Consider the following 11,973-nt stretch of genomic DNA (forward strand, 5'->3'; position numbering starts at 1 on the left):
CACTATAGGTTACAATAGTTAAAAATTGGTTTCGAAAAAAAATATGCGTAGCCCCACACACCATTCTCGCATTGCCCCACGAACCATTGACGCATAGCCCCACGAACCATTGACACATAGCCCCACAAACCATTTGCGGAAACGTACCTTCTTCAGTTACAAAAACGCGTGTTTGGAAACACTGACCGGGATTACGTCATCAGACACAGGCTACATCCACCTGGAAGTAAATGGATGCAAGAGCTTTCGTGCATCGGTCACACATTTATATAGAAAAATTGATGATTTACCGGCAAAATTCAATAAACGATAGGAGAAAACACTTGCCCGAACTTCCACAAGTATAAAGAAACTGCATTCGGTAAGCAATTTCTCCTGTAAACTTGAAGAAATCCGTTTGTCCGATACAAGAAATTTACCGAAGTTTTGCTGTAGAAAAACTACTGCTTGTAAATTTTCTAGGTTATATTTCTTTTTTCATATTATTTTTCATGACTAATATGCAAAGAACTAAAATATAAATAAAACTGCTTCTAAAGTCGAATTAGTAATTATGCGATATCGCCCGAACACCTCTCACTCGTTTATTTCGTTGATTTCAACATTGAAAACTTACCTATTCTGCATTGCGGAAGATTCTTTAAGGTGAGGTTATGCCTTTTTCCATGCAAGTTCCTTACATAAAAAAGTTATTATTTCTTGTTGTGCAGCATTCTATGGTGAAGTTTTCAGTTTCCGCGAAAGAAAATACCTCGAAGAACTTCGACAATGCTACAGAAACTGATTTCAGTAAGTAGTTTCTCCTGTAAATTTGAAGAAATCCGTTCGGGCGATATCGCATAGTTACCGTAGAATTTGCTCAGTTCCTTTTTAAAACTAACGATCATCATGTTACTTGGGTCACCATTCTAAACTCGGAAGTCGACGAATTATTTCGAAAAGTACAATCTATTTTAGCCTATCGCAGCATTAAATCCAACGTTGCTGAATTCCAGGTCTGGATTTGGGGGGGACACAACTCCGAGCCTTCTTCTGTATGGTATCTAGTTGAGAAGAAATTGTTGACAATTGTAGAATATTTTATAAGGGAGGTCAAAGGGCTCAGGGTGGGGTCCACAATAAATCTCTACTGAGGTGTTTAAATAACATTTATAGTTTTCGTACCGTGGATTTACTATTGTGTTTTTTCATATCGTGCATTTCACCAATCATCCTCATTGCCGCGATTAACACAAGATATAGAAGACAGCGTAAAATAACTCGATTTCTCGGCCTCGTTTTGACAAGTCTCGAACTGTCTGCTCTTGTTCTAGTCTAGAGTTTATAATAGCCGTCTCGCTACCATCGCTAGCTGCGGTGATTCGCTAGGGGTGGCGAGTATAAACTTCGTTGGCGATCTATCGGATGAGAGCTTTTTATTCAGGGTGCGAAATCATTGAAGACTTGTGGGGGAGGATGATTTTAATATACACCCCCCCAAACACACACACATATATAATGATATACATATTTATGATGTTATTAAATATGAAAGTAGATTACTAAACATTAAACCATTAAACAAACATTACTACTAAATACCTATAAAGGAAATAATTTGTAAATCAACACATTACTTATTTATATTTGTCTTGCATCCTTGTTTTACTTTTATTGTGCTGTGTATATTGTTATTGGTGTGGATCTGTCAATGATCTCATCTCTGGAAAGAGAGAGATAGAGCGAGTGACAGGGACGTCGTTAGGGGGGGCGGGGGGGGCACTGGCCTACCGAAACGTTCACGTGGCCCCGGCAAACTGTTCTACATTAGCAAATTTTACTTTCATGACAAATATTGCAAAATAGTTTTTCAGTATTTTTTTTTTCTTTCAGTTAGAAACACTGTTCTTAATTTGAGTGGCACGAACCCAAAACCACATTTCTTTCTCGTTTTCCTGGTTGTAGCTATAGTGGATGTCAGTGTAGGAACCTAGAACCTAGAACTAGAATTTGTTTCTCGGAATTTTGAGGGAGCGGTCTTTCCACCCCTAGCAGTCGCAGGTCAACAACAGGCAGGGTTGGGCGTTGAGTATTGCCGTTGCGTCCAAACAGTGTTTTGAGCTTGAGTAGATTAAAGAACGACCGCTTGTGCAGCGGTAAACCACATATGCAAACAGTTACAACTGGTCCCGAATCAGAGCGCAATACACGCTAAATAAGTATAATGGTGGCAGGATGCCTCATATCTCCAGGTAAGTAGTATTATTCGCACCAAATATCTATTCTACTATTGAAACAGTCTAAAACACGCAACGTGTTAAAAGTAATTATCTTCACAAACTGTACGATTTCTCGAGTCGCATATTTTTCTCGATATCGTGAAGACCGATTTTGAGAATCCTCCTTAACAAACGATGCCTCCCCGATTGCGCAGTGAATCCCGCAACCGACAGAACTCGAAGCGCTCGGATCCTACGGTAACATACACTTTGGTTGAACACAAATGGATTCATTGGTAGGAAATGCAGTGATTTTATGGGCCGCCCTTTCTGGAAAGTCGGGGACCTTTTGAAAACACACTTTCACTTCATACACACCAGGGGGTCTAAGTCTGGTCACCCCCTCCCTACAAAATCTTCTCTTCATCTGACTCTGGTTATTGGCCGCGCCGAAACGCACTGCAGGTAGCTAGGACTTTCTGGGTTAATTAGTTTATGGTTCAGCATGGACATAGGCTTTTCAAATTGCAAGAGATAAAATTCTACTGTTTGTCCCTTTTCTGGTGGGAGATGAATGACAAAGATGTCGCGGTTCCTTCAGGTTCCCACACTCAACCCTTGTGCCCATAACCTGCGATGAAGGGAAAGGCCATAATAAGCCCTTGTAATGTACCGATTTTATATCCTTCTGCTTCTTTTTGCCCTACTGTGTTGATTGGTCGACAATTGATGACTGTCAGCTAGTTCGAAGAAGAGTTTGATCCGAGAAGTGGTTTCATAGTTAGCTTCTGTAAACGTGAGATTCCGGTAGGATCACGAAGTGCTTGAGATCTCATTTTCATGCATTGCGAGTGAAATTTCGATTGATTTGGTTCATTTTACTTTGCTCTTTTGCCACATTTGGCTAATTGCGAAGATGGGGATGAGTGATGATATGATTAAATTAATCAATGGACACTCACAAACACCCATGCTCAGTCCGGAATTCAAACCCAGCACACCTGGCATCGTAGCATGTGCTAACCACTCCGCCACGGGGGTAGGCGAAGTGAAATTTCGAGTGTGAAGCTGCCAGCTCATTTTCCTCTCGAAATAATTGAAGTAGGATCGACTGATCGATTCAACACATTGACTTTCTATAGGGTGTCCCATAAAGTCCGCAACTTTTGAATCTGGCGCCATTTTTTAAATGTTTTGTTGGCAGCCCTGTTCTTATCATTTGTAGTATCTACTATCACTCCGATTTGATAAGCAGTTATTGTTTTCTTTATTGTTGCAGGTGTTGCCATGGAGCGGTTCACAAATGAACAGCCCAAAAACCACACCATACGGTCGTCCTTTGCGGGTGCATTTGATGTTCGTGGGTCACTCATGGATTTTCAGTCCCCCAAATCCTGCAGTTTTGTTTATTAACAAATCCACTGAGGTGGAAGTGGGCTTCGTTGCTGAAAATGATGTTTTTTGCGAAATTTTCATCCGCTGCCAGTCTCTCTTCAATCCATTCGCAAAATCGTCTTCTTTTCTGATGATCCGCCGGCTTGAGTTCCTGCACCAGTTGGATATTGTATGAATGCATGTGAAGGTCTTTACTCAAAATTATTTGCAATGAACTGCGTGGAATGTTCAACCGCTGTGACCGTCAGCGAATTGATTTCCTTGGACTTACTGTTACACTTTGTTGCACTACTGCGATTTGTTGAGCATTGCGTTGAATGCGATTTCGCCCAGGTGATTTCACAGTAGCAACAGAACCAGTTGTTTCGAACTTCTTTATCAGCCGCAGAACTGTAGACTTGTTGGGTGCTTCATTTCTTCCGAAAACCGCGCGAAGTCGTCTTACCGTCTCGGCCCCACTTTCAAGATTTTGATAATAAGTTTTCACGATCAGAACGCGCTGTTCATTTGTGAACCGCTCCATGGCAACACCTGCAACAATAAAGAAAACAACAACTGCTAATCAAATCGGAGTGATAGTAGATACTAGAAATGATAAGAACAGGGCTGCCAACAAAACATTTAAAAAATGGCGCCAGATTCAAAAGTTGCGCACTTTATGGGACACCCTTTAAATTGGTGTCCGACTACCACACAGGAGACCAGGTTTGACTCCCAGGGCGGTTGATCTCACATGTGATGAAGAATAAGTCACATTTCAATTAAGGAAGGAAACGAGGTATGTAGTCAACTTTATATAGTAGTGTGCATGCTCTAGAAATAATATGTTTCAAAATTCTGCATATTTTGTGATTTTTCTTTATTTAGCCTTCACCTGGGTTGTCAAAGGTGCATCTACCCATAACTTCTATGGGTTTTATTGGGTTCCGTTGCAGGACCGGAACCTTTCTTCTCGCACAATTTAAATTCGGTCCTAGTAGTGTATTGTTCCATTAAAAAAAGGTTATTGGATCGTATTTAAATTGACCCGGAAAATATTCCTGCACCGAATTTTAATTGATCCTGAAAAAAAGGTTCTTGGACAGTGTTTAAATTCAGCCGCAAAACAAGGATCCTGGACCGTATTGAAATTTTACCGAAAAAATAGTTTCTGCACCGTATTTAAATTCATACGGAAAAAAGGTTCCTGGACCGAATTGAGGCCTAGAACCCATTTACACTTGCTGATTTTCTCTCCCGGATGGGGAATGAATTTATTTACAATACCTGGACCATTAACAACCCTGGGATTGTTAAAGATTAAGGAACGCATACATTCTTATTTGTTCTATAGGATTCCGTGATAGGACCGGAACCTTTTCTCTCGCACAATCTAAATTCGTACCAAGTTGCGAATTGTTTCATTTCAATACGGAACTTTGACCCTATTTAAAGTGATCCGGAAAAAAAATGTTCGTTGACCGTATTTAAATTCTTCAGGAAATAAGGTTCCTGGACCGAATTTAAATTGATCTGGAAAAAATATTCCTAGACCGAATTGAAAACTTTACAGATAAAAAGGTTATTTACGGTCCAGAACCCATTTACGCTTGCTGATTTTCTCTCCTGGACCGGAATTGAATTTATTTAAAATTCCTGGATCTTTAACAACTCTGGCCTCCACCCGCACGTGCAGACGCTGTGGCTGCTGCTTAGGCGGGAAAGTTGACTAGACATACAAATAAAATTAATCCAAAGTTATATAGCTAATAATAGTTACTTACATAATAATATCATGAAATAAGGAAAGCCAAATTACTTATCAAGCATTTTCTGTTATTTGTCTATCCTAGTGGGAGCGAAACTCTTTTGCCCTTGCTGGTGAACTCGGTTCCTGCAAATTCAAGACTGCATTTTCTAATTTTCATTTCTCTTTGGGCCGACGACTACGTGGTGGAGTGGTTAGCAGGTTACGCTACGAAGCAGAATGTCCCGTGTTCGAATTCCGGCCTGAGAATGTGTCTTCTTTGTGATGGTCCTTTCATCGAGTTAATCTTAACTCATTCTCATCTTCAGGATTAGCCAAAAAGTGTCAGAAAAGTGAAGTAAAATCAACCAAGTCAATTAATAATTTCTATTTCGTTCTTTTACGCCACTTTTCTACCTCTTGGGTTAAATGCGACGATGAGATTGAATGATGATCCGAAGGAATAGCGATGCGAGACATGATGCAACCACACCTGTCCAAGGTCGAACCTTGGACCTCTGTTTTAGTAGTGCGTCATGCTCATGCTTCGGGAGTGGAATCCTTTGAATGAAAAACTATAAAAGTAGGGTGAAAGAAAACCTTGTACTGTGCAAAAAAGCCATGTTTAGGTCCTCTAAAGAAAACTACAGTTATTCAGTAAAATTAATTTTGAAGGACAAAGCCTCCGAAGTGTTTTTCCATTCGGTGACGCGTGGTCATCACATCGAGTCCCATCTAGCTTTGAGAGTGGAATTCGCTTACATATTGATTTCAAGTAGCTTCCCAATTGTCCTCACGATGTTAGGCCGTCACAGAAATGTTGGAGTTCCTACCAGGGATCGAACCTTGAAAGACTAGAGCGCAATAATTTGAACGCGCGGGAATTTTGTTGTTTCTATTGCCATCATATATTCAGTTTTGCACGCGCAAAGAAGATTACTTTTAAGAAATTAGATGTGTGCATAAAATTTCATATACTATATAGTCATCATTCTCCAATGTGTACAGTACGACGTACATGTCGTGCATGTCCCATAGAATAGTGGTTAAGGGTGTCGCCTTGCACTAAAGGCCGCCGGATTCGATTCTGGTATAAACAATATACATGGGATGCCTATCTTGAACTCATTACACAAACATTTTATTTCCGCACCGTTGTCATACTTGTGCACCTGATTCCAGCACCTTTTTATATCTAAACTGACGGAAGAGGGTTTTCTCTACTTCTCAATTTTCTTCGAGCAAATTTACAAATCTAAGGAGTAAGGACTAATGACATTGTTCTTGGTGTCTCAAAAATCTGACATAAGAGAAAATACATGGATTTTTAAAGACTGTCTAGATGCCATTAAGTTAATAAGTTCATTTTGCATTTAGATTCCCGAATAATGGCCGTGGATTTCGCGAGTCTATATCCGTAAATTTTTGTGGACTACAGGAGAAAATAATGTTCTCTTCCAATAAGATTTTTTATATATTTATATATATATACACACATACTGTACATATACTTATGTAGGCCTATATGGTATATTAATAGTTTGTTAGTTTTTAATGGTTTGATAGAAAAAAAATCTTAAGTTTTGGGCCCCCCGAACTGATCAACCTAACTACGTCCCTGGCGAGTGAGAAGGTTTAACAACACTCCCAACGACACTACTTTATGTGTTTTCGACATTATGCTTATCATAATTGTTTAAACTAATTGTTTATCTCATGTTGGTTATAACTAAAACTCTCCACCCCCGAAAATTTTGGTAGGGGTGATTTTTAGGCCAGTATTGTTTAGAGGAAAATCCCCCTGTCCCCTTAGGGTTTCGCACCCTGCTTTTATTATCTTTGGTCCGTCCATTGACACTTCTCTGTATCGAGCTATGTCGTAACTGCTGGTTGCCGACAGACAACTACAAAGAGAAAGATAAAATTTTGTAGAGTGAAAAAAATATCAATTCAATATCTTGAAGAATCCAAAGCGAATCATTGACCTAAAAAATCAGTTTTGCAGTGGAATAATCTTTCTTAAAAAAGCAATAAAATTATTAATTTGCGCCAACCTTGAGAGACTGTGTGGGCTGAACTTGTTTGTTTGTTTTGTAATTTTTTACAATAACACATGTCATAAGTAGGCTGAGGGTTAGCTCCAAAATGTAGTTTTTGTTCCTTGGCCTGAAAATGTAGGCTTTTACTTTTAAAGCCATTTCTGAGAGGAATATATGAACTTTATAATGCCTGCATGTGCCTATTTTAGTCACAAGTCACATATTTTGATGTTTATACATTTTTAGTGTATATTTTGCATTTTTCGTTGTGTTTTTGCCTACCTATTCTGAGTGTTATACCTACCGATCCTCATCTTGGTTATACGCCCTTTCCATACATACTTTCCCAATAACGGTGTGACCACGGATAGTGTAAATAACATAGAACACCAAAAATTGTCATATTGGAGATGTAACAATTTTTTATGAACTGTCTTGATGCTAACTAAGTCTCTAGCCTCTTAAACCCGAAGGTTTATGGCTGCAGCAACACAAGCCTTCCATCTGCCCTATCCTGGACAAGATCAACCCAATCTTTTCCATGCTTACCGATTTCTTTAGATCCATCTCAACGTTATCCCTCCATCTTCGTCTTGGCCTTCCTACAAGAATCCTGTAAACTCTTCTTTCCTCTCCCATTCGTGCCACATGGCCTGCCCACCTAAGTCTTCTTGATTTCATTATTCTAATAATATCTGGACATGAATGCAAATTATAGAGTTCTAAATTATGTAACCTTTTCTACTCACTTGTCTCCTCATCCCTCTTAGGTCCAAATATTTTTCTAAGGATTTTATTTTCAAATACTCTTAATTTATGTTCCTCTTTCAATGTAAGGGACTAAGTATTACATCTATATAATACTAAGGCAAAATACTGTTTTGTACATTTTAACTTTCAGTTTCTTAAATATTATACGAGAAGATAAAAAATTATAAAGAGAAAAGTAACACGAATTTCCTGAATTAAGTCTACTTTCTATTTTTTTCTTTAATATAATTTTCATTTGTTACTCCTAAGTACTTGAATTTGAAAACTGGGACAAACCAGTTGTTATCAAAAATTAAATTTTGATTATTGCCTCACACTTGGCTTACAAACAACACAACTGTAAATTCATGCCTGACCAAGGTTCAAACCTGGGATATCTGTCCCGTTTGCGACAAGCCTGGCTGTAAGATTGCGTGTGATTAATTCATTTAAGTATTTCATACATACGAAAGGGCCGTGGTAGCTCAGTCGGCCTCCGTAGCGGAGTGCTTATCTCAACGAGCTACGACGCCAGGGGTCCCGGGTTTGAATCCCGGTTAGGACATGGATGTGTGTGTTTGTCGGGGAATACTACCGCATAGGGTATATAAAAAAATATTAAAAAATAAAATAACAACTGGGGCAAATCTTGAGGGTAAAGGTGACCGGCCATGATGCTGATTACATCATCTCAACTATAGCCGAGATCAAGAATATGTGGAGCTGTAACTCCAGTCATCACATACGCCTTCATGGCACACGTCAACATGCACAGAGGCACCTTTACATTTTACCTCTTTCACATATGTGTGAAGAACAATAATAAAGGGTCTCTTCGATGGTGCAGTGGTGTCTATCTCCGTGGCATAGTGGTTACCACAGCGCGCTCCGACGCCAGGGGTTCCGGGTTCGAATCCCAAGTAAGACGTGGATTTTGTGTTTCTCCAAGTGAGAAAAACTGAGAAATAAAAAGAAATGAGATATGTAAAAATTAAGAAAAAGTTATGAACAGAAGATACCACCGCTTAGGGGTATTCCTTTATAAAAAGGAAATGAAAAGTGGTATCGCGGTAGCCTTGTAATCAACTGGTCCCTGGTTCGATACCTGGTGGAGGCACATAGTGGTTCGGATCCCACTCTAAACTGTAGGGCCAGTCCAGATTAGCCTTACTGTGCATACAGTGGAATTAAAACCACCATATCCACTACAACAATAACTAACACTAATTATTATCGTAATTCTTTAGATACAGGGAAAAATTCGGGCGAAAAGGGGAAATTTTGTGTTCTTGATCAGGGAAATTGGACCCTCAGATTGTGGCAACACTGATACCAAGCTCTGCAAAAATCAGCAGCCATTGGTATTCGGCGAAATCTTTCGTGTTTTTCTTAAGTAGCTCTCGACTGCATCACATTTCTCACATTACTTACAAACAAAATAATATATTTATGCATAAATGAGGAAAGGATTAAGATATATATATATATATATATATATATATATATATATATATATATATATATATATATATAGGAGACTTTTCTTCGGAAATATTTGGATGTTGTGCAACACTGCAACGATATCAGCAACGACCATAGACATATTTTATTTCCTCAGAAGAAGAGAGTACAATATTATAATAATATTGCACGAGGAATTTGTTCAGTATTATAATTTTATTTGCGAACCACAACACCTTAGTGGCGAGTTTTATTATCCAGATGTTGATGTAGAATGCTGGGTTTTAATATTTATGTCGTTACAGCTTACTATCTTACCATCACATTCTATAGTAATTCTAATCGTCATTGCACCAGGGAAATTATTAAACATTCCTGCGAGACCTGAGAAATCATACGCTCTTTCATCTCCCGGGTCCAAAATTCCCTGAAAGAAAATAAATATTTTTATAATGGGAGAGGTTCAACTTTCAGTGGCCGAGGTCTATGAAATGTATTTAAATAGCTGTAATGTTGATTACAAAGGTATCCGTTATTAGTAATAATTGCATTATTATTATTATTATTATTATTTTAAAACGATTTCCAATTAATAAAATGTTAATTTTCAAATCACTTCAATGTACATTGATATGCATTAATTATATTAAACTTGATACGTGTATCATATTTCATTATGTACAGTCACCATCAATAAAAATGGGATACCTTTATTCTGTGTTATGTGCGTTTCTGAACTCTAAGACTAAAGCAAAAATTGCCATTGAAATGTTGACATTTCATTTTGCTCATCGCTGTAGAGTTTGGCAACGCTCGCAACGCATTGCAGGGAAACCAGAATTTCAGGATCTATACCTTGTCCCAGCTAACTGTGGAGCAATTCCGCGCATAGCGTCAGAGAAGCGAAGGAAATCCCGTTCCTCTTACGTGTTCATTGGTTGAGCCGTCTCGCGTCACTACTTGCGCAGAGACTTATTTTCGTTTACCTGCTCCAGCGTTAGCTGGGACAGAGTATAGGTATCCTCCTTTTATTGACGGTGACTGTACATTTTGATTTTTCGAAATCTCATGAAAAAATAGTGCCCCTTTTTTATTTTTTCAAAAAATTTGGCTGTTTTTTGCCACTTAAGTATAACTTTCTACATAATAAATACTTAAACACTTTGAGGTTATGAATTAATAACTTTATCATATTTTAAAGGTACAAAGAATAAAATTCTCGGATAGTTTGTGAGATTTTTATTCATCACTAACCTACTGTCGGATTAAAAATATAGATACTCGCGTTTGAACTCCAATTGAAAAATAATTTCCAAATAAAAATGTTACTTCAAAATTTAGCTTATTCAATTCTGCCTTAATTTATGCTAACCAAATTGTGCGTTTTTCATTGCCGTGAGAACAAAAAAAAGTGCCGTTTTCTTTAGTTTGGCAAACGATCGCTCTCTTTGAAATTCTAATTGACCGATCGCCATGAAATTTTAGTACGGTGCAAGCAGAAACTAATTTTATATTATTGATTTGTATTCAACGGAGTAAAGATGTACGTGGAATGTGGCAACACGGCACACAGCGATGTCCGTTGAACCGTGCAAACTGCGGGCTGTCACTACGAGTCAATGAGTGCGGTGTTGCTACGTCAACACATATCTTAAAATCACACATAAAATAACGCAGAATTGAAAAAAACTAAATTTTGATGTAAATAGTTTTTTTTTTAGGTCTAGTGGTTAATTTTCAATTGGAGTCCAAACTCGAGTATCTATATTTTTAATCTGAAAGTAGATATTTATATTTACTTCTCATAGTATGTAATTAATAAGAAACAAAGCTCATAACAATGTCATCAACATTACACCTTAGTTATTACTTTATTCTGATGCAACACGTGACACTTAATAGAGATTTATTTCTGTGTGTAGGAATTTTTATAAAATTCAACTTACCGCAGGGCGTCCACATTCTTGAGTTCTTTCTCCAAAACCCAGCATATACAAGCACTTTGCCATAGCGGTACCCGACCTGTCTTCTCCATCCTAGCACAAGTAGTTGTCTAAATTTCCGCTGTTTTCCAACGAGCTGCTTTTAATAGTACCCTAACATTGAAGAGAAATATATTATGTATGTGTGCGTGAAAATATTCAGGTCTAATCATTTTTATGATTTCTTTATTTAAATCTCTTTTTAATTTAAATTGATTTGTTATATATATTTTAAAAAGCATCTTAAAATTGCTTGTATGTTATTCGGCACCGTACATATACTGTAGATACATATATTTTTTTACATAAAGGCTTCTCTCTGGAAAACGGCCCTGTAAAATGTTTGAGCAGTTTGATGAAAGAAAATAAAAAAATGTATGTAAATGTACATTTTTCTGTTTCCGATACTGTGTACATGAACC

General features: G+C 37.9%; 1 long non-coding RNA gene across 1 annotated transcript in view; it reads right to left on the reverse strand.

Annotated features, from left to right (window-relative positions):
• Nucleotides 1–11,556, reverse strand: part of LOC146000095 (uncharacterized) — a 164,405-nt gene extending 152,849 nt beyond the window's left edge. Inside the window, exon 1 of the long non-coding RNA XR_014443476.1 lies at nt 11,516–11,556. This is a non-coding gene — a long non-coding RNA (uncharacterized LOC146000095). The remainder of the gene's footprint in view (nt 1–11,515) is intronic.
• Nucleotides 11,557–11,973: the final 417 nt, after the last annotated feature.

The sequence above is a fragment of the Lepisma saccharinum genome, chromosome 16 (assembly GCF_977018435.1).
Source record: "Lepisma saccharinum chromosome 16, izLepSacc3.1, whole genome shotgun sequence".
Lineage (NCBI taxonomy): Eukaryota > Metazoa > Arthropoda > Insecta > Zygentoma > Lepismatidae > Lepisma > Lepisma saccharinum.